Source organism: Polypterus senegalus, chromosome 3, assembly GCF_016835505.1.
Source record: "Polypterus senegalus isolate Bchr_013 chromosome 3, ASM1683550v1, whole genome shotgun sequence".
In the NCBI taxonomy this organism is placed as follows: Eukaryota; Metazoa; Chordata; class Cladistia; order Polypteriformes; family Polypteridae; genus Polypterus; species Polypterus senegalus.
In genome coordinates this window covers 61,677,693-61,705,255 of record NC_053156.1, presented here as the reverse complement: position 1 = coordinate 61,705,255, position 27,563 = coordinate 61,677,693, and the positions used below count along the sequence as shown (strand labels likewise).

The window sequence follows — 27,563 nt, the reverse complement described above, 5'->3', positions numbered from 1 at the left end:
GGGCATTGCAAAGGTTCCTAATATGTAGACAAAACAGAAATCTTTATATATAACAGGCTACCCTGCAGGACACTAAGAGATCAAGAAAACCTGGCTGTGTTGTTGTATGCAGCAAAAGTCCTTTTTAAAATCAGGAACTCTTCCACAAATATTTTAACATCTATTCTTGGCTATTTATGGAGCCTGTTACAGAACTAAATAAATAAAAGTTCGATCTGTAACCATCACGTGGTTTGTTCTTTCCGAAACTAAAAATAATTCTCCATATATGCTCTCCAGAGTGCACTCTGGCGCTTGCATGTTAAAAAGCATACGTGCTAACTGCTAAAATATGAAAACCTGCTCATTAAAACTTGCTCTCAAAAGACTGTGCCCATATGTGCATTTGGGGTTTGCTTTCGGTATCGCGAACCCCGAATAAGAATACAAATATAAATGTCACAACCACCTTTGAATAAACACTGTCATATATTACGTATGGAAAGGTACGATAAGGGGGCAAAAATAAGAAAAATAGGAAATCCCTTTAAAATATTTTGAAACATTTTTTTAGTTAGGCACTTACCGAACTAACGATCCAATACATGCCTATGGAAAAAAACTGAAAAATAAATTAGAAATTGATACTCCAAAGTGCAGAAGTGAGAAGATTAACACACCATTGAATTGAGCAATGGGTGTCAAAGTGATCAGCGCTGCCACTAATAACACATGTGCGCTTACTGCTGAAATACTAAAAATGATCTATTAAAATCTACTTTAAAATAAAGATGAAGAGAGCAAGGAGAGAACACTTAACTAGTTATGTTTTACTTCTGCTCCGAAGCAGCTTCATACGCTTGATCATTCACTGAATCGAAGGTAAAGACGAACATCTGCAGCTCACACCTCCGTTTTAATAAGTAAGCTCTGTAACTCAGTTCGATGTATCCTAAAGAGCCACTCCTTATCTTAATCATCACATACAGCAACAGTTAACGTCACTAATATATACACACAGGCACACGTGTAGTTGTACTGAATATAACGACAAAAAGAAATTTAATAATAAAAGAAACGCATGATTAAAGCTTGATCGGCCCGCGTGGCTATATACCCGAATTCTAAACCTTACAGTTTTTATTCACGCTTATCGGTTGATTCCTTCAGTTCACGGTTCTGGTGTGTTTTAGACGTTTTCTGTTCTTCGGATTATCCATCCATGCTTAAATCCATCCATCCATTCAACGCACATAGTAACACAATGCCGCGAGAACTTTGCCCATTCCCGGCGGTGTCAGGCCCTGAGCGGGACACACTGAGTCACAAACCTGCATCCATTCTACAGGACATACATCCATCAATGAGTTAATTAATACCATTTATGCGGCATTTTACCTTTTCCTGATTGTTATAATGTAAACCACTCTGCGGCATCTCGCAGGGCGCTACACACGACCGGAATTTAGAGTAAAAGGTACTCGCGTAAAGATTGAAGCATTTCCCTTTGAAAACTCAATGTAAATCTTGTGAAAGCGCGCCGGTATTATCCTGTCGCGTAGTTTCATTTCACAGTCAAAATGAAAACAGCGTGTTTATTTATTTATTTATGGCGTCTTTCATTCTTCACCTGACATGACAGAAACAAGCATTCCTTCAAGCCTTTCTCTCTAAACGGTAACTTTTTTTTTGCGTCGTCCACAGGTAGCCACTGGGAGGCGTTGTCTCACTACCAATTTCTGCCTTTTACTCAGCCGATAGGTCCCCGGAGGACATCGTGCTGTCGAAGGCTAGTGAAGAAAGCAAAATCTCCGTGTGTGGAAGAGAGTCTCGTCTTTGCGGCTCCCCGCGATCAGCAGCTGGAGCGGAGCTCAGCATGACAAGCGGACCTTGGCGGGACTCGCGGGCGCTCTGAGGCTACCTACCAGAGGAAGCTGTGCACCCGGAGCCCGTGGAAGTTTCAGTATAGAAAGGGAGGAGTGATTCAATCTGGACGCCGCGGGTGATGGGAGCCGACCGACAGCTGCCGGCTATCGGATTATATTCTTGGATTTTTTTGGAAGCGTTTTTGGCAACGATGGCAAATAAAAGCTGCAAGACTGGCAGGGACTTGAAGTGAGATCCCCGACAGGTGCAGGGTTTGTGCCACCCAGTCCACCAGGGCGAAGAGCAGCGCACAGGTGTGTAATGCAGGGTGGGCTGCGAGGGTCTTGGAACGCATACTCCGTAAAAAATAGAAATGAAACAATACTTGATATTTAATTTCAAGGGAAAGAAAAGCAAGTTGGGCTGCCAGGGTGGATAGATTTGGTCGCGCACTTTATAAGAAAGGAGAACACCTGCCGACATGATGGTGGTAAAAAAAAGTGAGGTGGAAGAAAGAGTACTGTGGTAAAACATGTACTCGTGAGACGGTTTTGGGGAGCCAAAGAAAGCATGCAGTTGGACGCAATAAAGATTCCCATGGGCTACAAGAACAGCATCCCTGTGGTGTACTGGTGGGGTGAATGGCATGTCTGATAAAGAGATGAAGACAAGGGGTTACCTGCAGGGCACTGGTTTGGAGTGACATGTTAAGTAAAGCAGACTTAAACTAATGAGGGATAGAACCCTCTTTTAAATGCATTATATCAAGCAGAATAACCTGTTGATGGCATTGAAATGAAAGGGTGTGGGATTCTGGGTTAATGGTAAATGCAGCTGTCTGTACCCTATAGATAACTCTGGTATTACAAATCACCCTTGTTAAGTGGTGGAGTGATACAGTAATCGATAGCACACGTGTTCAAGTCAATGGTCGACATAATGGAAAGTACACATTTTGGTAGCTGCTTTGGTAAGAAGGGTTATTGGAATTCATATTTCATGGTAATTGTATATTTACAAGGATGTTTTAAGTTATTTGGTTATTGTAAATTGGAACACCGTGCAACTGAATGTGTTTGCCCCAGTGTCTTTTATGACGCCTTAATAGTGGAATGTTGAGTCCTGCCTTCCTTGTGATGCTGCTTGGACAGGCTCATGAAAACTGGAGTTAGCAGGTGCAGTCCATTCATAGCTTGATGAATGGATGGATGTTAACAGACATCGCTCTTGCTGGGGTGTGGGATCCTAAGGTTAATGCAAATTTCTGAGTGTTGAATGATGAAAAAATTGGAAAACGAAATGCAGCGTGGCAAACGGACAATGAAAACTGTAGCTGTGTATATGAAGGAAGACGGAGTGATTAAATGCATTATTTTGGTGGGTATGCGGGATCTAAAGAAATTAGAAAGCGCACACTTACTGCAATGCTGTTTGCTCCGTTGATGTTGGGTCTGGTATTCTCAGCTGATGGAGAATCTACTTTTAAGGCGCTAGGATAAATGGAAGGGCAGTTTAGGCGGTAATCGCATGCCTGCTTGTTAGTGGTGGGAAGTGCAAGGAAAGCACACCTGTTGGAGGAGCCAGGCTTTGAATTCGTTTATTGGGATTTAAAGATAATGGAAAACTCCCAGGTAGGAATGTGGAAGCAAAGGGAAAAATATATTATATGGATACCTGCAGAAAAGTAATTGGAAACTTGACAGGTGCACATTTTGAGGGTAAATGGAACAACGTGTCTAGGGTGTGGGAAGCTGAAATAATCAAAATTGTATTTGTTTCTGTAGAAGTACTGGGGTGAGTTAATGTTTTTTTTTTTTTGGAGTGGGAGAGTGTTTTACCTTTGAAAGCCACATGTATTTGGTTCTGGAATTTCAGGCCAATGTAAAACATATTTTTAAAGTATCCATTGCTAAGGTTAAATCAAAAACGAATGGACTCGAGCTTGTATGTGCTGGGGGTAATTAATTTTTAGGGATGAGGTTTATTGCCGGAAGTGCTCTCTCCTTGAGGTGTTCGAATAATGCAAAGTGTACACATTAAAGTTGAAATCCTGCAGTAATGGAAAGTGCATTAAGTGGAAAGAATGTAGGAGTAAAAAAAATTAAAAGCAAGGATACACATTAAAAGAAGTACACAAAATTAAATAAAAACTGCCTAGTCATACATTAGAGTAAAGAAAGGGGCTAAGCACAGCGGAGGGCCGTGCAGTGAGGGCTGATACACAAGACACGCGTGTCTGAAGTGCGAGTGGGGAGGCGAGAGAGGAAAAGGGGTTCTGGAGGGGTGGGAAAATCCTAGTCTAAATATTATAGCCCCTAATGATTTAAATTACTCATTGAAAATACTAATGACAGCGCTGGCAAATACAGATATTCAGTAAACGCGGTGTGGGTGCATCTGTTCATTTAAGATTGTCAAGATTCATTTAGACGAAAGAAGGACATTGGAGACCAAGAGATCGGAACGGCGAGCCAACAGAAGGAATGCAGGGAAAGAATTGGAGAAAATTCAAATAGTGTTGAATGCCAGAGACTGCAACTGTAAACTTTTCAGTACTGTAATTAAGCATCAGATTTTAGGTGTCAAAACAGTCCAGCACTACCTGATAGACAGATAGATAGATAGATAGATAGATAGATAGATAGATAGATAGATAGATAGATAGAAATTAATTTGTTACTTATAAATCCTTTCCCAGGATGAATCATTTACAGAGCCGAATGGCATCGTTGTCCCATAGGATTTTCTGAAAGCCGCTGACTGATCCTTTGGGGCACTTCAGATTTTTTTTTTTAATTTCGTTTCTGTATATCTTAGGCACAACATCGCTTGCGCCCCACGTCCCGCGGGGATGTGTCAAGCACGAGCACCGAGCGCTCCTATTCGGCTGTGTTGCAGTCTTCCAGGGCACAGCGCCGAACGGTTTACATTTTCGTGAGGACGGCACTCACTGGTGGTTTCTTCTCCTCTCGTCTCAGAATGCAGATCACGATTTCTGTGCAACTCGCTTTTTAGCGCCCTTACTATGTTGAGGGTAAGGAAATCAGAAGAGCTTGCAGAGCAGCATCCTCTCCTCGCTCCTTTCTACACGTTAAGCAATGCAAACGTTTAGCCGTCGTGGATGTGGTTTTAAAGACCTTACTACAGCAAAACCTGGCTAATTGATCATGAACTGGCAAACGATAACTAGTAAAAACATATTTCTGCATCATTCTTTGATTACTTCTGTTAATTTGCTTGTTAGGCACTTGTGCTATGAAAGGGTGGCATTATGTCGAGCAAAAAATCTGAATCATTGTGTCTGTTCTGTGAGATGAGCTGCATGAAGTAAGCATGAGCCGCACCCAAGGTTGATTCCTACCTTGTGACAACTAGAATAGGCGTAGGCTTTCCAAAACCCAGTACTCATTCATTTTCCATCCAGCCATATTTGAACCCGCTCAGTTCAATCCAGAGTCTGAGGACTTGAAGCCCATGCAAGACTGCATCGGGTGTGAGCCAGAAAGCAACCCTTAAAGAGGCGCCCGTAGACCGCAGAACACCCGCACTTACTCAGGTGAGGGAGCTTAGAATGTCTGCCTAATATGCACGTCTTTGTGACGGAGGAAGAAAGTGTAAAAATAACGGATTTGAATGGATTGTCACGAGCACTCTAATGTCTTCAGTGCTGCGGGGTTGTCAGAATCGGAATCGTGTTACCTTATTCTTTGTGTGTTTTGACAAATGCATTTGCGTATCTGTTCTCTATTTACTAATTAGTATAATCTATACTTAAATTTTAACTGTGAATTGTTTTCTGTGCTTGCTCTCAGTGAAGAGCGCTATACAAAAATAAGCCACGTTGTATTGTGTTCACAAATTCACGGGACACACCTTGGAGGGCATTACAGCTCATGTAAAACGAGTGTACAGCTGGTGAAATAACCAAGTCTGCTCCAAATCGGTTTGACAGTTCTCATCTCTGGAGTTTGCGGGAATAGTGGAGCTGGACAGGGAGCCCTCCTGACTTTAAAACAATATCTATCTATCTATCTATCTATCTATCTATCTATCTATCTATCTATCTATCTATCTATCTATCTATCTATCTATCTATCTATCTATTCATTTAGCGCATTAGCTTCAAGAATCCACCTTCAAGGGACTTCCTGCGGCTACTCTGATTTTCTCCCACCTACTGGACGCACTAAACTGACCCTGTGCGTGTGCTTATGTGCCGTGCAATAAACTGGTTTCCTTGTTTAGGGATTTTTCCGTAGTGCGCCCAGTGTGGCAGGCTTGGGCTCCTGCAGTCACCAGCGATCCTGAACTGGATTAAGCGCGTTTGTTAAGTTATGTATTTAATAATTATTATTCACTACACGTCATTATAGCTGGTGGCGCTGATGCCTCTCTGTCACCTTTGATGCCCTCCATGTGCATCTTGTATATTTTCTTCACGTTCACGCTAGATTTCCTCACGCTGTTGAATTCAGATAGACGTTGCACCTTGTGGTATGCATGGCCGTATTCACCGGTAGGTAGATCAGCGCCTATTGCTTCAGAGGTAGGTTTGGGCTCTCCGCTAACCTGCAGCAAATAAAGAAGATTCTGAAATCAGCTGGGTATCTTTAGCCTACGGCATTATATTAAACACGTCATTATTTATTTCCTATTTTCTCTCTTCTATAAAGCATGCTTTGAAGTTCACATTATTATATAAGCTAATATTGATCATTTCACTAAAACACATCCATGTTACTTTTCCAAACCAAAAGAAAGAAATTTATTTGAAGTTCAGTTGTTTGACAAGAAACAGCACAACTACCTAAAGGAGACCTGAGCACAAATGCGCATATTCTAAGTAGAGCATTCACTTATATGAAGGTAGACACGCACAAGACGCTTACTGTAATGTCCGCGGATCGGACCGGAGGGGGACAAGCTGCTCAGGTGAGCTCAGAAAATGGAAGCGCAAGCACCACAGGAACTACTAGGAGAAGCAGCCATTAAAGAAGTGCGTGCAGAACGTGGAAGTGTCGCGGACACGAGAACTTTACCGCAGGCGCTGCTAAAGTCCATTGACTGGCGTGCGTGGCTGTCAGCGAGTCTCGGGTAGGATCCTGGCATTGGATTGGCTCACAAGGAAAAGTGTGACAGACAGTGTGACTCGGACCCCCGCAGTGTACTTTGTGGAGCGGTCCAGGATACTAGCCACTCCAAGGAAAAGTGTCTCAATATGAAGACCATTCTGCCAGGGCCCACACCATTTCCATGTCTGTAGAAAGGTGGAATAAGACCTTCAGAGACCCTAAGCAGATTTTGGTGTCCCAATCCTCTATTGTTACTATTTTTTTTATTATTATGTATATCATTTTTTCATTTAATGTGAGAGCCCCTTTTTGTGGAGCCTCTATCACCTGCATTATTTCCAGTTTGGCACCATATCGTAAATCCGGCAATGGAAGTTTTCTCTGGTGCCCCAATTCCCTTGATGCCCTAAACATGTGCGTATTTTACTTGTTAATCCAGCCCTGCTTCCATTCCTTAGGTCATATTAAATTTCTCCCATCCATTTTAAATCTTCTTATTCTGTACTTAATTCTTTTGAAACTGGACATCGTTACAGATGAGAACTGTCCTTCAGATCTCACTGTCAATGAACCGATGAGTTTACCAAATATTAATTTCCGAAAGTTCTCAGTAGTCTAACAGTTCCTATAAATTATTTTTTTTATATTACCAGCAATGTAGTATTATTACATCTGGACAGTGAAATTAGGTACAACATATAACACATCTCCACAATTCAGCACTTTTCTCTCTTAAAAATAATGGTGCCAGACTGGTTCCTCAGAGTGATGCCATAGGGGAACCATTTTTGGTTCCCTGAAGACCCATCCACATGAAGGTTACTGAAAGAACCATTTATTTATTTAGTTCAGTAACAGGCTCCTTACAGTAATAACCATGAATAGATGATTACAGATTTGTAAAATACCAATGGCTCTTGATTTTAAAAAGATCTCTGCTGCATACAACAAGACAAGCTAAGTCCAGGTTTTCCTAATGTGTTAGTGTCCTGTTAGGTAGCCTACCATATATTAGAGATTTCAGTTTTTTTTCTATTTATCAGAAAGTTTTTTCAAAGCACAAATTAACAACTTCACATAAAAAGAACTCTTCCCAGAATGACATGGGGCTTTGTCAAGCAATAGTTCTACGAGGAACCACACAACCCAGTAAAGAACCATAAAATGCCAATAAAGAAGTTATTTTTAAGAATAATGGGAAGAAAGCTAAATACCATCTACTGTATTTATTAAGAATTTGTTTAAATAAGTCATTGAAATATGTTAGTACTGAGTTAGTTAATTTTTGAAAATTGTCTTGTGGTGGAGCTTGGTGTCTAAGGTGCTGCATAAAGTGAACACTCATTGATGATCATGTTTAGAAATCACTGACAGTTCTTACAAAAGAGATAAAGTGGTGGTGAAGCTAAAGCCTGCTTGTAGATTGCATCCTGACCACAGTCTGTTTGGAAGCCTGCGTATTATGCGAGTGGTCACATGCCTTTTACCTGACACTATGTCCCCCCAGCCCAAAATATCGAAAGAGACCACTAAAATTGCCCCCCATAGTGCATTGAGAGTGTGCACTGTGACAGACTCGTGTCTACCCCAGAAGTATTCCTGCAGATGAATCACTAACCTGTGCTGGGAAAAGTGATTACAGAGAATAGACTGATACATTTACGGAGTTATGGCTCATTTCCCTGAAAAGAGTGTTGTACGTGAATAGTACTGAGGATGCTTTTATTCATACTGGAATTATTTAAGACTATTGAAAGACACAGATCTATGGTTTTTATGCATTTTATTAACTACAATTTATTTTTAAATTTCCAGAACACATCAGATCATATGCTTTTAATTAAAATCAAGGTTCTAGCCCCATTAGTCTGAAGAATTGCACATGAGATGGACAGATATTATACAAACTGATCAGGCACAATAGAGATCTATCTATCTATCTATCTATCTATCTATCTATCTATCTATCTATCTATCTATCTATCTATCTATCTATCTGTCTGTCTGTCTGTCTGTCTGTCTGTCTGTCTGTCTGTCTGTCTGTCTGTCTGTCCGTCTGTCTGTTAATGTATATCTTCATTTAGTGCATCAGCTTCAAGGATCCGTCTTCAAAGGACTTCCTCTGGCTAATTTGGTTTTCTCCCACCTTTTGGACACACTAAACTGGCTCTGTGTGCTTGTGTGCCCTGTGATAAATTGGTGTTCTTGTTTAGAGATCAGGAACAACATTAAAACTGCTGACAGGTGAAGTGAACCACGTAATGGCTTGTGTCAAAGGGTGGGATATGTTAGGCAGCAAGTGACCAGTTAGTTTTTGAAGGTGATGTGTTAGAAGTAGGAAAAATGGGCAAGCGTAAAGATCTGAGCGACTTTGACAAGGACCAAAACATCAGGGTCAGAACAACTCCAACACTGCTGGTCTTGTGAGGTGTTCCCAGTAAACAGTGGTTACCTACCAAAAGTGTTCATGGGCACTCATGGTTCATTGATGTACATGAAGATTGAAGATTTTCCAATCTGGTCCAATCCCATAGAAGAGCTACTTTAGCACAAACTGCTGAAAAAAGATATTGCTGGCCATGAGAGTAAAGAGTCAGAACACACAATGCATCATCACATGAGTGTTTAACTTGGCTGGAGAGAGCAGCAGGAAGAATTTTATATAAGTATATTGTATATAAAAGAGAAGAACACAGAAAAGGTTTGGGGTAGCCACCCTGTATTTTTGAGATTCGGATGGAAAAAAGAGCAAAAAGCATCAATATGTCTTTACAGTTCTGAGTCCAAAACAGAACTGATTCATGATTAACAAAGTAGCGTTTTATAGTTGGGTGGAGGAATTGACGTAATCAGGCCTGGAACCGGAAGTGATGTTGACGGGCCAGGCGGGATTTCCCTTAGGTGGTCTGTAGAAGAAATAGGGAAAGGGTTAGTGCACACTGAAACTCTCTAGTCCAGCATGGGATTACCATCTTTTGAGCCCTGTTGACCGTTGAAAAGTTCAATATGGCAGCCGACAGTGACATCATACCACCGAAATAAGTACGTACATTGGTTTCGGTTAGCGCAGGGAAGCCGCCTACCAAATTTCGTGAAGATGGGGCCATAAATAAGAAAGTTCAACGTGGTGGACTTGTCGACCGTTATGACCGTTACACGTAGAATTTCAAAATGAAACCTGCTTAACTTTTGCAAGTAAGCTGTAAGGAATGAGCCTGACAAATTTCAGCCTTCTACCTACACGGGAAGTTGGAGAATTAGTGACATTGGAAAGTTCAATATGGCAGCCAACACTGGCATCATACCACTGAAATAAGTACGTACTTCGGTTTTGGTTAGCACAGGGAAGCCACCTACCAAATTTCGTGAAGATGGGGCCTTAAATAAGAAAGTTCAACATGGCGGACGTTGTCGACCGTTAATGACCGTTATGACCGTTACGTGTAGAATTTCGAAATTAAACCTGCTTAACTTTTATAAGTAAGCTGTAAGGAATGAGCCTGCCAAATTTCAGCCTTCTACCTACACGGGAAGTTGGAAAATTAGTGATGAGTCAGTGAGTGAGTCAGTTAGTGAGTGAGTCAGTGAGGGCTTTGCCTTTTATTAGTATAGATATATATATGTATATTGTGGAACTTGGCCTGGACACAGACAGACGGACATTGTTTGTTCACCCAACACACGTTTATTTACACTAATTATATTTACAGATAAGTTCAGTGCACGTCCTAGTGCCTCCAGCACCGATCCCCCAATGTCCAGGCCTCACAGTCCAGATGCCTTTCTGGCCGCCTCCAGTCCTCTCTCCAGCTCCGTCCTTCTTCCACCCGACTTCCGCCACTGAATGAAGGGAGGCGGCCCCTTATATAGGAACCCGGATGGGCTCCAGCTGCTTCCCGGCATTCCTCCGCAGACACGCCCCAGTGTGGGGGAAGTGCCGGCTGCGCACCCGGAAGCCCTCCGGGTGTTCTCTGTCTTCTTCCCCACAGCATTTCCTACGTTTGGTGTAAGTGCTGGGCTCCAGAGTTGTTCAGGCACCGGGGCGCCGCCTGGCGGTGGCCACGGGCCCCTACAGGGTTGGGCTTACAAGCCCTCTGCCCGTGGCCCCCAATACAACCAGGGCGGTCGCCCCCTCGCAGTCTGGATGAGGTACAAGCCCTCCTCCGGTCGTCCTGGGTGTCCCGGCTGAGCTCCACCTCCAGCCGGATGCCACAATATATATACAGTATATATATATATATATATATACTATATATATATATATATATATATATATATATATATATATGTGTGTGTGTGTTTAAATAAATAAAGTCTGAGACTTCTACGTATGCCCTTATTTTTGTATTTGCTGTTTTATTACATTGTTTGGAAAACTTACTAATTCCAGAAGCCATTAAAATGTCTTGAGGCTCATTTGTGCATGTCAGATCACACACTGAAGATAACAGTTGTATTTGTCTGCAATGTAGTCAAAACTCCCTTTTTTGGTAATCTAGAACTCAAAATGGTAAGGTAAAGACTTCTCATTTCCATAAGTGATTTTTTTTTAAGTTAAATGCTGAACCACTAGAGTACAGATCACGCAGAGCATGCTGAGTCTGTGGGGACATTCTCTCTCAATTTGCTCTGACATTGACACTGATATGTTCCTATGTGCACACCCTTTCACACATTTTTTACTTCCTACATATGTGGATCTTTCTTTCTTTCATTCTTATATTTAGCTCATGCTTTTTTCTAAAGTGATATACAAATTGCTAGAACAAGTAAAGTTGTTACCATATTTTAATAAATGGAGTCCATATTGCAAAAGTGACTTGTTCAGGGTCACAATGTCAACACAGACAACTGAACTGTCAATCTTTGTGCCAGTGATTCCAATGTCTTACCTACTAGCCCACAATTCCTGCTTGTGTAGAATCATTCTGTCTATCAATTTACTTTTTTCACTGTGTCATCTGCACAGTGTGTTGCAGTGTTGAACTTCACTTTTGTGTGTAATTTGCAGTGAATTAGCCTGCTATGTTAAGGCAGTGTCTGTGTCCGTCACAACGCTGTCTTACGAGGCTACTTGTGATGTCCTTTAGGTATCAGAACTGTCAATCTGTGAGTGAGTCCAATTTGCAGTTTTCATCCCTAGTGTTCCTTTCAACTCTGTTTTCACAAAATCCACTTTTTTCAGACTGTCACGCCTTGAAGTTGTATCCCACTACTGACTCAAGTGAAACATTCATTCTTTTTCTGTAAATTCATAGACTAAGACAGGGATGTCCAGTTCCAGTCCTGGAAGGTCGTGGTGGCTGCAGGTTTTCATTCTAACCAACTTTTTAATTGGTGACCAGTTTTTGCTGCCAATTAACTTCTTTTTCCTTAGTTTTAGTAAACTTGACTCACACCCCTTATTTGCTTCTTTTTCCTTAATTAACAGCCAAAAAATGATGAGACACAAAATGAGCCACCACATGACCACAGTGTCTGAAAATAAAGTCTCAGTAAGGTTGATCTACTCAGGTCACAAAAACAATTTGATGGTGTTCTTAAAAAAAAACCAAAACTCGAAAATCAACAGTTATGGAAATGTCTGCTGTGGCAGAATGAGAACAGCAACAAGAAATGAAATAAAATAACGGGTTAAATTAACGCCGAGAATTGACTTCTCATTAAGAAACTGGTTGGAGTGATATTGGTCGGAGTTTGAAGGCTTGATTTAGCTGATCATCTGTCGGCTCGTTTCACATCTTATTTCTGTTTGGCTGCTATTTAATGAGGAAAAGAATCAATTCAGAGGACTGAATCCTTCAAAACAGGGCTATTAAATCAAAGGAAAAGGAGTTAATTAGCAGTTAAAACTGGTCAATGATTAGGAAAAGGGTTAGAATGAAAATGTGCAGCCCCTGCGTCCCTCCAGGACCAGAGTTGGACACTCCTGGTCTAAGACATGGCTATAAGTAACCAAAGCTTATCCTGACAGCACCAGGCTCAAGGCTGGAGCCAAACTTGAATAAGTTGCCAGTCTATCACAATACACATGCACTCTTAAAAACAAAGGTGCCAAAGTAATTCTTTAGAGTAGTTAAATAGGGGAATCATTTTGGTTCCCAAAAGAGCCATCCATAAGAGGGTTTCAGAAACTATCGTCATTTAGATCTGAGGATCCATAAATAAACCTGAATATGATAGCAGCAATGGGTTTAGGATTTTAGAAGGACGCCTGCTGCATATAATGACACAGGCAAAGTTCACATTTTTCTTGATTTGTTAGCATCTTGCTAGCCTACTCTACATTAAAGGTTTCTGTGGGACCATTTCAAAGCCCAGAATGAAATGTTTCTTTGTCAATCAAATGTTCTACAAGGGACGGCAGAACTCAGTAAAGTGACATTACAAAATCATTATTTTTAAGAATGTTCACACTCCAAATTTTTCATACTGTGCAGATTTAAAATCTCATTAAATCAGCAGCCATTGTTAGGTTATGAGAGGAAAACAAAATAAAATCTGTTTACACAATTATGCAATTACACAGATCACAATACTGAACATGAGGAAAACATCCAACTTCATGCAATGTCTTGGAAAGGATCTGTGGAAATATTGAGGCGCAATAACCACTGTATCACCCACCATATGCATTCACCCATTCTATACCTTATGATGAGTGACATGTTCACTCAAAAATGTCTTCTTCCTGCTGGAATCATTCAAGCATTGGTTGTCTGAAAAACTATTCTGGGAAATGATGCAGTGAACCAGAACAGTAAAGTTTGGTCATGCAGTCTGCTTTCAATTCCTTCTTCATCCTAGCAGGCAAAACTGATAACTTGTCCAGGATTCTGTCACTGCTGCCAATAATTTAGCACAGCACTCATCCTCTGCCAATATCTGCTGCACCGTTACGCACAGCTGAATATTACCATCAATAAACTTAGTGCATAAAATTGTTTTAGTCATAATGACAAATTCCACTGTTGATTTATTTACAGAATTAAAAGAGTGGCCAAGGAGCAGAACTTGCCACTTTAGCTTATCTGTTATTACAATTGTAAAGTACTTGGAGCTACTTTCATGTATGAAAATGTGCAATACAAATAAATGTGGTGGTTGTTTGCTTGTGTGAGCTGCTCACCACCTGCCCAGTGGTCTGGTGGTGGCCAGTTGTTGACAATATTTTGATGTTTCCATGGCACTTATGTGGGATTGAGGAGAACCCACCCCATATTGAGTTCCCCCTTTTGCATGATTGACTGGTGTTTTCAGTACTGTAAAGGATACATCACTTTTTATCTGTTAACTCATCAGTTTACAAGCTTAGAACACTACACACATTTATAGATATGTGTAATATAAAGCACCATGTAACATACAATAAAACACAGTGGTATATGTACACTGAAATATTCTGTATACATATATTAACATAAAACATGTCATCAGCTGATGATAACAACAAGAAGCAAAGAATAGGGCTGTGCTGGACATCTGAATGCTTTCCCTTTCACGTACTGGTGACACAGTAGCTCAGTTTGAATGTTTTTCATCTTTCTTGAATTCTCATTTTAATGGTAAATAATTCTGACTACTTATTTGACATAAATAGATTTTAATAGATGAGATTAGTTTAGTTTACTTTAAAAAAGTCTCTAGATGATAATGTCGGCTGAACAAACGGGTATCACTAGCTAAGTGGAAGCAAGGTACGCTCCAACACGTAGCGAGAGGTAGAGGGACTCAAATGGAGGCTGGTGCGTGAGTGAGGAGGGCCCCGCCCAGCTCCCTACTCCTATGGGCTCCGCCTCCCTCAGTCGGCCCACTGCATGTTTCTCGGATTTGCGCAAATAAATCATTACCGCAAGGGAACTATTATACTTAGCACGATGAGAGAAGTTGCAAAATCAACCAGACGGTTCAAGCAAATTTTAGAAAAAAACCCAATCTAAATCCGTTAAGTAGTTCTCTCATGAAAAGCAGACAGACATAACGACAGACAGATGTTGGATTTTATATATATATATATAGATTTGTCACCAAGGGGAAATTACAAATTTACTTAGGTTGGGAAAGTGTATCAAGTATGAATGCAAATTAGAAACCATTCAGCCTATGTATCCATTCTTTGGTCATCTGTCCAGTACCAAGTTTGACCCTTTTTGCCTCCAGATCAGCCTAAATTCTTCATAGTACAGATTCCATGAGGTGCTGGAAAGTCTTGTTAGGATTTCTGGTCCATGCTATCTTAAGACTGTCATGCAGTTCTTGCAGATTTTTCTAATATAAATTCATGTTGCAAGCCTTCTGCTCCATCCTGAGGACTGTGCAGGCCATCGGCATTGTCTGAAGTCATTTTTGTGGGGCCACTTTGAGATTATGGTGGTATTAAGCCATTGGAAGTATTCATTTGAAAACAAAAAAGGAAGGCTATGGCAAATTAATGTTTGGCTGTGCAACTTTAACAGCATCTTGACAATGTCTGGAGTTTTCTTTTTTTTTGTTTTTTCTGTCCACCTGGCCTTCTAACCTTATCAACAAACTCATATACTGTATATGAGTATAGACGCTAATCTTCTATTTTATATTTATCTCTTTTTAAGATTGTTTAGATTCATAATTTTTTTTCTTTCTTTTTTAAAATTATTGCCTAATCTTGTCTTTTCTTTTCTTGTAACTTTTTCTTTGACATCTTGTAAAGCACTTTGAGGGACCTTGTTTGTATGAAAATATGCTGTATAAGTAAATGTTGTTGTTGTCTGTACTTTGTGTACATTGAGTTACAGCTACTTGATTGGGTATTTGGAGGCGTTGGTGTATTTGATTTAACTAACAGCTGTATGTTGTTATGCCCTGGCTCAAATGTCTTTTCTTCTTATGAATTCTTTTATTCATCTTTTAAGTATTGTTTTGTATATCCATCTATCCACTATCCAATATCCTAACTACAGGGTCACGAGGGTTTGCTGTTTTTATTTTCTTTCTTTTTGTATTTTATTATTAGTAAATATTGTTTTACTCTTTAATTATTTCATATTACTACGTTATATAAGTTATCTGTTTATTATCTCTTTGTGTTACATTAAGGGATTTGCCAGTCCATATTAACAGACCCATCACAATCCGAGCAAGAGAGGCTGCCTACTGTTCAATTTAGCATTCACAGAAATACAAGAACCTGGAGATCAAGGTCACTGGGAGGTAGAATTGTAAGACAAGGGAGTACCAGTCATTGTAAGGGCAGGTTTATACTTCACGCTCAGAACACGTATGCGCCCGCATCATGGCATCATTCTCAGCGTTCATTTTACGCGTCCTCTGAGCAGGTCCTCAGAAATTAACGTGACGCGTGCGCGAGTTGCAAAAGTTGCAAAAGCAAAAAGTCAGGGGGCGCAGTGTGCTAAAAGTCGGAATGTGATGTCAGTCTCTGTTTACTATCTACATGTGACAGAAAACCTCTATGCAGATCCTACAGGGATTGATGTGCGTGCTTCGATGTTTGATGAATGGTTCGATGTGGTGAAGCAAAATGCAGACATACAGATGCATTCGTGGTGCTTTTATATTCAAGCGTCGCATATTCCCGATCGTAATGACACAATGCATTTTAAAAGTCTCACATACCATCTTTTGTGCCGTTTTTTTTTCTGCAACTTCACAACAGCAACATAATGTATAGCACTGTATTTGAGCCAGTGAGAAAAAAATAAAGGACACGGTGAAATCGTGTATTTTGTGATTAAAGTGGAAATTTCGGCTTTAATCTCGAAATGTCCACTTTAACCTCGTAATTTACTTTATCATTAAAGCAGAACGTCATAAACCTCATCCTAGTTTTTAATCGCTACGAGCTTCTTGGACCTGACAGCAGCTGCAAGCAGCAATAGATCACCACACAGAACAAATTAAATGTATGATATTCCAACAACTCTGCACATTTAGAATCCTTCGATTTATACTTGATATCACTTTCATGATGAAATGCATTAAAGTGTGTATGTTACATTTTACATATAATTTCAATTAATAATGAATACTGTTAATAATTACACACATGGGGGAATAATTACACACATGGGGTGACACGGTGGCGGAGCGATAGCACTGCTGTCTCGCAGGGAGTTATGTTGCTGGTATTTCTTGCTTGTATTCCACACTGTGCTCCGGTTTTCTTCCAAAGATATGCAGATTTGGGGATCTGGTGCCATTAAAATGACGCTAGTGTATGTGAGTGCTTGTATTCACCTTGCGATGAGCTGAGGCCTCGTCCAGGGATTGTTTCTCACTCGTGCCCAATGCTTGCTGGAATGGACACATCCCTGGATTGATGGATTTAATCAATAAACATCCTTTTCAGAGATATTGCGGTAAGGTGTCATCAAAATTTACTAGGTGTTCTAGGCAATTCACAACACAGAGAAGCCGAACCTGTTATCACCATGATAATATCTCGCACTGCCACCCGGTGGATTCCTACAGATTTACACAAAGTACAAGCGCGAGTATAAACACTACAACGCTTGCGTAGCAGGGGCGTCTGCTGCAGCGTGCATCGCGTCGCGTGAAGTATAACGCAGGCCTTAGAGTACATTGGGACATTGAAGTAGAGATTTGAAAAGAACCTCCAGTTGCTTCCAAGTCATCAATGAACCAATGAAGTGCAGAAGATTCACTTAATATGATAAGCAACATCCTTAGAAAGGTGTGAGGCTGTTTACAAAATCAAAATACAAAGTCTGGGTCCCACATGTGTTGGTTTGGCACTAAAATCTTACTTTGGTTCTATAGATATACAATGAGCTATTTACAGAAAATGCTGATATTAAGGATACAGGATGCCTGCCTTAATGTATAAGTTTGTTATTTTTCAAGTTATTTCTTCACAAATATGTATTCTAAATGTAACAATGTAACCACCAGGGGGTGTAGCAGCACCCCAAACACAACTATACAACACAGTCCTGGGTTCAAACAGAAGATATTTTTTTATTTTACAGTACCTTCAAATCCTTTCCACAATGGAACAATACACAATCTTCATAACTCCTTCCACTAACATAAGTCTTCTCGTGTCCTTCCACACCTCCTATGTAGTCTCATTCACTCTCTCCTCGTCTCTGTGTGCCCACACAGGAAATTCTGCTTGTTCTTTGCTGGACCTGGGAGTACTTATGGTGCCATTGCATCCAGGAAGCACTTCCAGGTCAGGCAGAAGCTCCTCAAAGTTGGGACGGTATGTTCCTACAGCCCTCGCTGGCAGCACCCATGGACCACAATAGGGCTATCCCACAGGACTGCAATTTCCTGCCCGACCTGTGTGTATCATTTCAGGCACTGTAGTCGAGGAAGACTGCCACCAGTTGTATTGGAGGAGAAAATAGTCCATGTGACTAGTCTCCCCCTGGCCTCCCAGCCAGATAAGACACCTTGAGACACTAGTCCATGCATGCCTGGTGTCCATGACAGCACATTCTATAAATTTAAAAACACATCTTGCCTGCTCTGGCACTTTACAACAGAGGGTTTGGGGGTGGAAGAAAAGTTTTAAAAATGTACCAAATGCGTCAGGTTTTTAAACCAAGACAGTTGTCGGGCATTGATCTGCACCTTTCGTACTTTTTATGACAACAAAAGTGATCTGGAAATACTAACTTCATTGCATATTCCTGGTATTATTTATCTTGTGGTAATGGTACGTTTTCTATTCACTTGTGTGAGTTCTGATATAAATACAGAAGTAACTCAAAACAAAACCAATCATGTGGCATGAAGCTCTTACTGTGATTTGGTGTTTCAAGAAGAAACTATCCCTGCTGAACTATTGCGCACAACTGCTGAATCTCATAATTTGTTTTTTGTTCAAAAATGACATGTGTAAACTATTTTGCAATGTGTGTGTAATAACATAACTTAGACCAATACTCAACAACTATATTGGCTTAGCTTTTCCTCCATGCCCCATAGCCACCAATGTAAAGCACCAATGAGATATTTGTTTTTAATTCAAATACCAAACTTATCCTTTAAGGAGACAGATTGCATTATACAGTACATGGATGCACACTCTGCAAATCCAAAGCCACACCATGTACTTCTGATCAGCCTTGTGTGGAGCAGCCATTTTTCATGGCACATTAGCTGACTTGTGGCTGCAGCTCTGCTCTAATCTTGACTCCATTTAAAATGGGTGCCTGTTATGGTTTTGCCAGGTGCTCCAACCCAGTTTTACTTTTCTTTTATTTTGGCTTGTTTTTTTTTGTTATATTATTATATTTGTTAAGCTTTCAAGGCAACTCAGGCTCCTTCTTCAGGCAAGATGTAATCAATTACATCTTGCCTGAAGAAGGGCCTGAGTTGTCTCGAAAGCTTGCATATTGTAATCTTTCTAGTTAGCCAATAAAAGGTGTCATTTTGCTTGACTTCTCACTTCATCCATAATGGCTAACACGATACAACACCCTAGTACTATATTTGTTAATAAATAGGTTGTTGCTGATTTCTTTCTTTTTGTATCTATCCTTGGATGTAGTATTCATAAGGGAACAAGAGTAGCAGAATAACAGTAGGGGATGACCACACATTGGATGGAAGTCCCACAGTCGATTAGAGGGGGCACCGCAAATCTTGGACACAGCAATACAGCACACAATATATGAATAAAAGAATAAAAAGACCTTTTAAATCACCTCTACAACATGAGCCACAAGTATAAAATAAATCACATAAATCGTTCTCCTTCCGTCCTCCACTGAGTGTTGCATTCTGCCTCCCGACTCTGACTTACATGAAGTTAGGCAGCAGACTCTTTTTATGTCGGAACAGGGAATGCTTTTGGTGTCATGCTGTGTCCTTGAGGTAGTACTTCCTGGTTATAGAATAAGCAGGGAGGTCCTTCCCTGACAGGGACCCCAACAGGGCTGCATGTCTGAACTCCAAGTCCCAAGCACCCCTGTGGGTGTGTTACCATATGAGGAAAACTGCCACCTATTGTATGGGGGATGAAGCCAATCCTGATCATCTCTTATCCTCTGTCCGTCTATAAAAACATACCAGCCAGATACAAATTTATGTTGATGTCAAGCCAGTCATTTTGTGTGTGTCACTGCATTGGCCTCCCATCCAGGTAATTGAACCTCCTCTGATCTGTCTGGGAAGCCTGTTCTCCTCCTATAAGGGGTTAAAATGAAGTTCCTTGTATTATTTAATGGAACCTGTCTAATATTATGGAAAGAACAGGTTGTTATTTCGTTAACTGTTGTTTTATATGTCATGAACTTTGTAATCTTCTTTTTTATCTTCCAATTATGTCAATTTAGTTTGTTTTCTGACTAGTTGAGCCTAAGGGCTTCCTGATGCTAAAACTGACAAGGCTGCTAGTGCTGACCTATATATATAAAGTCCTAGCATGCCTCAGGCTAGAGGTGAGGCATCATCATTTCCTGCTCATGTTGTTTAGTTCCTTTTTGGTGTACTTCTATGATTTAGTACATTTGGTTGGTCTCTTGAACATTTTTCACTTGTTAATTCCTGTTTTGTTATTTTTGTTTTAGATGTCAATGACATGCAAGATGGAATGTCATAGGCCTTAAGCCCTTGATATACTGTACTGTGCCAAGCCCCTGATCTTTTTGTCCATTTTTTTATACTTCTGTGTATTTATTAACCACCGCCTCCATAACAGTGCATTTATTTAACTCCTGTCCAACCCCATGGGGGATGCCACCCTACATTTCAATACTTTTTATGCATATTAGCCAACCTGAAACCCCAAGGGAAAGCTCCCTCATCCCCCAAAAACCCTCCTACATACAATATCAACATGCTGGAAACTTCGAAGAGGACAGATACTCAACTAAGAATTTGTGTAAAATTTAAAACACATCACAAGGAGGAACAAGACACCGACAAAATATTCAGCACAGGCAGTAATTTGGTTTCAATTCAAGCACTGATTAAGAAATATTTTCAGGTTATATGAGAGTGCTAGAGCTTGGAGAAGGATGCCACCAGACACCCTTAAGTGGGAACTAAGACCCTGATACTATCAACCCTAGAAAAGCCAGTGGTTTGAGTGGCATGGTGGCACAGAGGTAGCGCTACTGCCTCGCAACAAGGAGGTTCATGAACCTGGGGTTCAAGATGTTTGTATGGTCTCCCCATCTCTGGATGTTCCTGTTTCCTCCTAGAAACCAAAGGTGTATTGGTGTTGCTAGAATTTCCTATTTGTTTGCCTTGTGATGGACTGAAGTCCTGCCCAGGGGTTGTGTCTGAAGACTGCCTGGATAGGCTCAAGCGGCCATGCCTAAGCGGGATAGGAAAATGGGTGGCTTTGGTTTTGTTTATATTGAATTGCTTTTCTCTGTTGTTGTTTTCAGATTTTATTTAATAATGCAAATTAAATAATATAATTGCTTTGTTTCTTTGGGACAAGGGTTTTACGTTTTCTGTCTCCCTAAGTTATATTTGTAGGTCTCAGGCCGTTCTGAATATTATGCCTAAGGTGTTTTTTTTATAGTTGTGGGTCCAGAATCATAACAGTACCATTCAAGGCCTACTCTTGTTGGCCCTTCCACACTCCAACTACTGTAACTACTAAGAATTAGAGTAATCTCAGAAGCATTTGCCACAATTTCAACACAATTACAATTAAACAATAAACAGCACCACCATACTCTAAGAGCCTAATGAAACTGATGAGTTCCCTTTCTGATTTTTACAGGCCGTAGGAAATGCCTCCACAAGAAGAAATACAAACTAGCAGTGTGATGTGGCTAGCCTCATGCTCTTCCCAACCTAAACATAGCATCATAGCATCAGCTATTGCCATCACACTCTTCATCTTCACTGAGGTGATGCCCCATGCAGGCAAGCACTAACATCTGTGTGGGGCTCTAATTTATTTCTTTGTTATGAAAGTCTCTAATTTTTTTTTGCCAAGCCTTCCTAATTTAAAGGATATGTTTAGCTTCTTGCTAGTAGTCTGCTGCCATTCAAAGATCTAGCTCCATCAAACCTGTGAAGAGCTGCCTGCTGGCTGCTACAATGTTTCCTGCCAAACTCAGTAATGTGCACTGAGTGATTTTTAACACCTTAACATGATTTTAAAATGTAATTTCATGGATCAGTCACAATTTATACAGTACACTTTCAGGGTTTCCCAGGGGAACATTAGGGGGTTCCCTGCGGTAACGAGTCCCACCTCAGCCTCACAATATATTAACCACTTAACAGCAATTTTTGCAATTTAACGACAATTTACTCCCATACCACTATCAACGTGTATTGTACAACATTATTACCCAAATTCAGTACATTACCAGCATGTATGTTTTTTTTTTTTTTTAACATTTAAAGCCAACCGCAAAAGATTGTCAATTTGTATTTTGTAACCAAATGCAAAACAATTACTTTTAACATCTGTGGCCATCAGGGAGCACTCCAGCTCCCCAAACACCCAACACTAGCGGGCTCAGACACAAATGTGAAATGAATAAAGAGTTTTTATTCAAAGGAAACTCTTCTTGGGCAAGTATTTTGCACCACAACCACAAGTTTAGCACAAGCACGACTCTTTGTTTTCTTCCTCTCTCTGCCATTGGTCACTGCCGCCTCCACTCCTCATCCGACTCTGGCTCCCGGGACTGAGGTAGGCAGCTCCTTTTATTTACCACCCGGAAGTAGTTCCAGTGTTCCATACTGTACATGTGGTCTGAAACCACTTCCAGGTAAGGTAAGTGCCATGAAGTAGGGCTCCCCTGTCCCTGCAGCAACCCCTGGCAGTACCCACAGAACCCACCAAGGCGGAGTCTTAGAACTTCATGTCCCATGGTGCCCTGTGGGAATCTGTGGCCCGCTGTAACCCAGGGATTGTCATCTAGTGATCCAGTGGAGATAATGCCCCCTATGCACACACTCTCCCCTGGTCCTTGCCCCGCTGGGTATGTATGTTGCCATCCCTCACACTTCATATAAAAACAAATTAGTAAACAACAGGCTCTGTATTACTGCGCTAATTTTTACACAATCCACCTCCAAACTTTCACATTTGCAAAGTCATTAATCGCCTCAATATAACTTACTTGACATGCACAATTCCATTCAAACAGGACTGAAAGGCTTTCAGTCTTTCTTGGTACATTGTTGTTCATAATTAAGTAATTTCTCATGGATTTCAGACTGCTACCTTTAAAGGAGATCAGTCACTGTGAAATAAATTAAATCTGGCCAAAGTGGCAGGCTGCTTTTGTCCTGTGGCAGGAAGTGGGCCATGAGAAGAAGGGAGCTGATTTACAAAATGGCCTACTCCATTCAAGTCATGATGCATTCCTACCTTCTGTAGCCCCATGGTGGTGTCACTGCCGCTCTTGCTGATATTGTTACTGTTGCCGCAATTACAAAAATAATGAATTTCTGAACAGTTTGTCCTGGGCTTCCACAAGTCCAGAGATATGGAACATGTATTGTTGTTGTGATGGACATGGATGGACTGGCTCCTCAGCTGGGATGAAATGTCTTGCCTTATCCATTCAGGAGGCCACCATTATGGGTTGACAGCAGGGATGGATGGGCATCCCAGTGAGAATGGGTGCAGCTCCCGGCCAAAGCAATAATGGATGGACTTAGAGAGACTGCATCTCAGAAGCAAATGTTCCCCCAATATAATAGGAGGCAGTGCTCTACTGGTCTGTCACTGCTTTGGACAACCTCAAGAGCTCATGGGAACTATAAATACAGAGGACAAACCTTTGAGTTTCTGGGGGTCCCCATGGGGTGCTGCCAATAGATGACTCCCTGGTTTCATTGCTGTTTCATCTTGCCCTGAAGTCCTTCTGGGCTGCAAAGCTCCAGCATCAGAAGAACTTCCAAGTTCAAATTAAAAGCAACTGCTCTGCCTCACCCGGGTGAATTGGACTCAGGAAACAAGAAAGGACAATGCTTGCGTGGGGGTGTGGAGAAGAAAAGGAAGAATGAAGAAAAGAAACACTATTGTATTGTGTGAAGGAGCCCTTCAAAATGTAATTGCTAAAATAAATACTGTTGTTTCTGTAACTGTGTCCGTGGTTAGGGGTTTTGTGACATTCCCTACAGGCCATACTGTAACCTCACGGTTGGTACGCCTGCTCCCTGTATTTCACTTCTTGGTATTAGGATAGAGAACTGGACTTCACTCAAAACACACACAAAAAATTCAGTTTTACATAATAATAGTAATAATATGATGCTGTAAACACACAGAGTACATTTACTGAAATGCCTTAAGATGGTGTGCTCTGTCAATAGGTGTTATCACTGAAAATCATTGTCTCCAGAGTGGTGTACTTTCCTAAAAGGCTCTGTCTTCTCCAGGATGCTGAAAGTAACCTACCTCTTGTGTTAAATAGCTAAGATAAAGCTAAAATAGGTTTAGTTCAGGTTCCTTGAACAGACATTCAATCTGATTCCAAAGACAGAGAGTACAAAATATATGTGCTGCTTTGAGAATCCATGGGAGACTAGAGCTCCACCCACCAGAAAAAACAAAAGCCCCAGCTGTATTTTATAACCTCCAGCCCAAGACCATGAACCTTGCGTTCAAGTAGTCGTCAGGTACAATGTGCCTATAGAACAGATACTAAACACAGACTTTATTTTTTGCAGTGCTTTTCATAGTGAATCGCATTTTGTCCATGTTTTATACCATGTGAGCTATGGACATGACAAGTTAAAGTAACTGCAAAGTTGTCCTCTACAGCTTTACTCTTTTATGTAAGAGGATAATTCACTTCCTGAAGTAGGAGAGTAAATACCCAAAATAATTTTCTTTTTTGTAAGCTGGGGTAGACATGTCTGCTTGCATGCTTCTTCACCTTTTTATTGTAGTGGATAAGTGACTTTATTGGTTAAGTAATTACGGTCACTCTGTGACCCTGAACAAGTCAATAAACCTGGCAACGCTCACATAGCAGTAACATATAGAAACCTCTAAAACATGCACCTTTGATGTTTAAGGAATTAAACAGTAAATAAATATACTGTAAATATGTAAAACACAACATTAACTTTCATTTGAAGCAGGGATTCTGGGATGCAACATTGCCCCACTGCATTGAGTATGGCATAATTGGTAGTTGGGTTTTATGAAAGCCAACCGGTAAAAACAAATGTTTTTGTTTCCAGCATTCTTTGCCATTTCTTCCTTAATGTCTTCTTTTGAAGGAAAAAAAAAAAAAAGCCTTCCAGACTATTTGTGTCAAGTGGCACTTGAGCAAACGAGTTGCACCATTCCGCTCAATGTCTTCAGAAAACGAGGCCATGTTTATTCTATTAGGACACGTGCTCTGAAGGCGGCGAGGATGCACTGTTACCTCCGTTTCTTGTGCTGGCTTCATGTGCTGCCGAAGCCCACAGGTAATGAACCTTACAGGAATGCGTCAAAAATCAAGTCGTTGCTCCCAGGCTGGCAGCTGCACCCTGGTGTGCCACCCAGAGGTGTCACATCGAGATGGCATGACATGTACCCTGGTGGTGTGAGGAATGGAGGTGTTGGTATTCACTGTGAAAAAGACTGAAATATTCTACAGATAATGTATTATTTTTGATACCTTTTAATTGTTTTTTTTAATCTGCACAATTTTAACATGTACTTTAATTTTACTTAAGACATTATTTAACATTTTAACAGTGTGTGATGTTTCTGAGCCTGAAGGAATAGCAGCCTGATGTACTGTTGACTCGAGCCTAACACTCCTAAGGGCTTAACAGTATGGTCTTGCTCTTTATTAGAATCCCATTTTCTCTTCCCAAGTCCCAGAGATATGTGTGTAAAGTTAATTGGTGACTATAAGTGGAAAGAACATGTCAGTGAATGTGAGTATGTGTGTGAGTGTGCCCTTTGCTACACAGGGGTGCCAGGATAGGCCCTGTTAGACTCCAGTCTCCACAGAGGATTAGAAAAGCTGGTGCAGAATATGAATGAATTGACAGATCACAAAGACATGTGGCCTCAGTTACCTCTCCTCTATAAACTGCTCCAGTATAGCCAGTGTAAAGGTACCTTGCAACAAACTAATGGCCCTCCAGAGCCGGTTTCCGTCTGGAAGTTACAGGAAGTTCCAATTCCAGTCCTGTCTGTGTGGAGTGTATGTGCTCTGCATGTGTCTGCTTTGGTTTGTCTCCTTTGAATATTCTGCATTCCTTGTACACATTTCTCATTGTCTATATTGCTGCTGTTTTAGCGAATGTGCCCTGCTATGTGTGTTCAGTGCAGGTTCTTTCTTTTTTCCCAGGACAGATGCCAACATCTTGTTACTCTGAAAATTTGATTAAATGGGTCAGTTAATGGAATAAATTAATCTATGGACGATTCTGTTACGAGGCTAAAACAGGTCAGCGCTGAAGATTCTGATTGTTGATTGTTGTAACTCATTGTTTTTTTTTGTTTTTTTTACCATCTGGCAACTCAAAGACTTTATAGGCAGAATCTGAATAATGACCTGTCTTCTTTTTTGAAGGGATTTGCAAGTTTCTGAAATGAAATTAGGCAAAAATGCAAAATGAATTAGCAGACAGGGAGCCAGAGGTGATGGGAAGACGAGGCATGAAAAGACAAGATGAGAAAAAAAAGTGCAGGGGAGGGAGACAGAGTGGGAGGCCACGAGACGCAGAGAGAGGGAGAGAATAAACATTACTAAATAGATCAGCTTGAGATTAAAATAAAATCACTGCCCACGGATCGCTGTGAATGATCAAGGCAGACAGTCCTTCAGTAATAAATCAACTCGTGTATAAATTAAATATTCGAGATATGCATGTTATGCAAAGCAGCACATGGGCCACATGCGCACACATAGAAGTGCGCATGATAACGTAACGACATGTGACATGCTTCACGCTATGTTACACTTTACTATTGCTATCTCAACAGGACAGATTTTAAAAAAACAAAACAACACATAAAATAAAAAAAAATGAGATAAGCTGGAAGAGGAGGAGGTTAGGGTTTAGAGTGAGCAACTGTCCAATGCTTTCTGAGGGGAGCTGCTGTGCTTTGTGGACCAAGTGACAAAATCACATATAGAAGGGTGAACGTCTGTCAAGTCATCACTTTTGCGGTGGTGGCTGATTGAAAAGCACTCAAGGGAGTGAAAAGAAGAAGACTTTCAAGTCACTTCATGCCCACTTGGCTTGGAGAGGGGGAGTTGTGGCTAACCTTTTCTTGACACTCTTTTAGTCTACAGTGGGCCATCCATCCATCTCTCCATCCTTTACCATGCAATCCTCATTCAATTTATGTTTGCAGAGGCAGGAACCAATCCCTAAGTGTGCAACACAAGGAAGGAGTAAATGTTTGAGGGGTCTCCAGTACAAGGGCAGTCAAGAGTTCTTTAATTATAAAGGTGTGAAGGGTTTCCTCAGAAGTGTAGTGGAGATTTTATTTTGCTGAATGCAAATCCAATGAAAAGTGACCAATCAAACAAACAGGTTTCAGAAAAAAATTAAATTCAGTTTCTTACTGTTATATAAAAAATTAGAAACAAAAGAAATCCTCCAATCAGTTTTACTTTTATAAAGGACCTCTCACCTGATTAGCAGTCACATTGGGGGTGTCTTTGTGCCGCTGCCTTATACCTGCCAGATAGCACTGACTGTACATATTCTCTCTCCGGCTGTGTGGGTTTT

General features: G+C 40.8%; 1 protein-coding gene across 2 annotated transcripts in view; it reads left to right on the top strand.

Annotated features, from left to right (window-relative positions):
- Positions 1–1,779: 1,779 nt before the first annotated feature.
- The window catches only part of tafa3a (TAFA chemokine like family member 3a), a 333,968-nt gene continuing 308,184 nt past the window's right edge, over positions 1,780–27,563 (top strand). The window contains exon 1 of one of the 2 annotated variants that reach the window (XM_039747299.1): positions 1,780–2,159. The gene's annotated coding sequence lies outside the window, so the exon portion shown is untranslated. Of the gene's footprint in view, positions 2,160–5,356; positions 5,402–27,563 lie in introns of those variants that run through there. The other variant, XM_039747300.1, reaches the window with a different exon arrangement.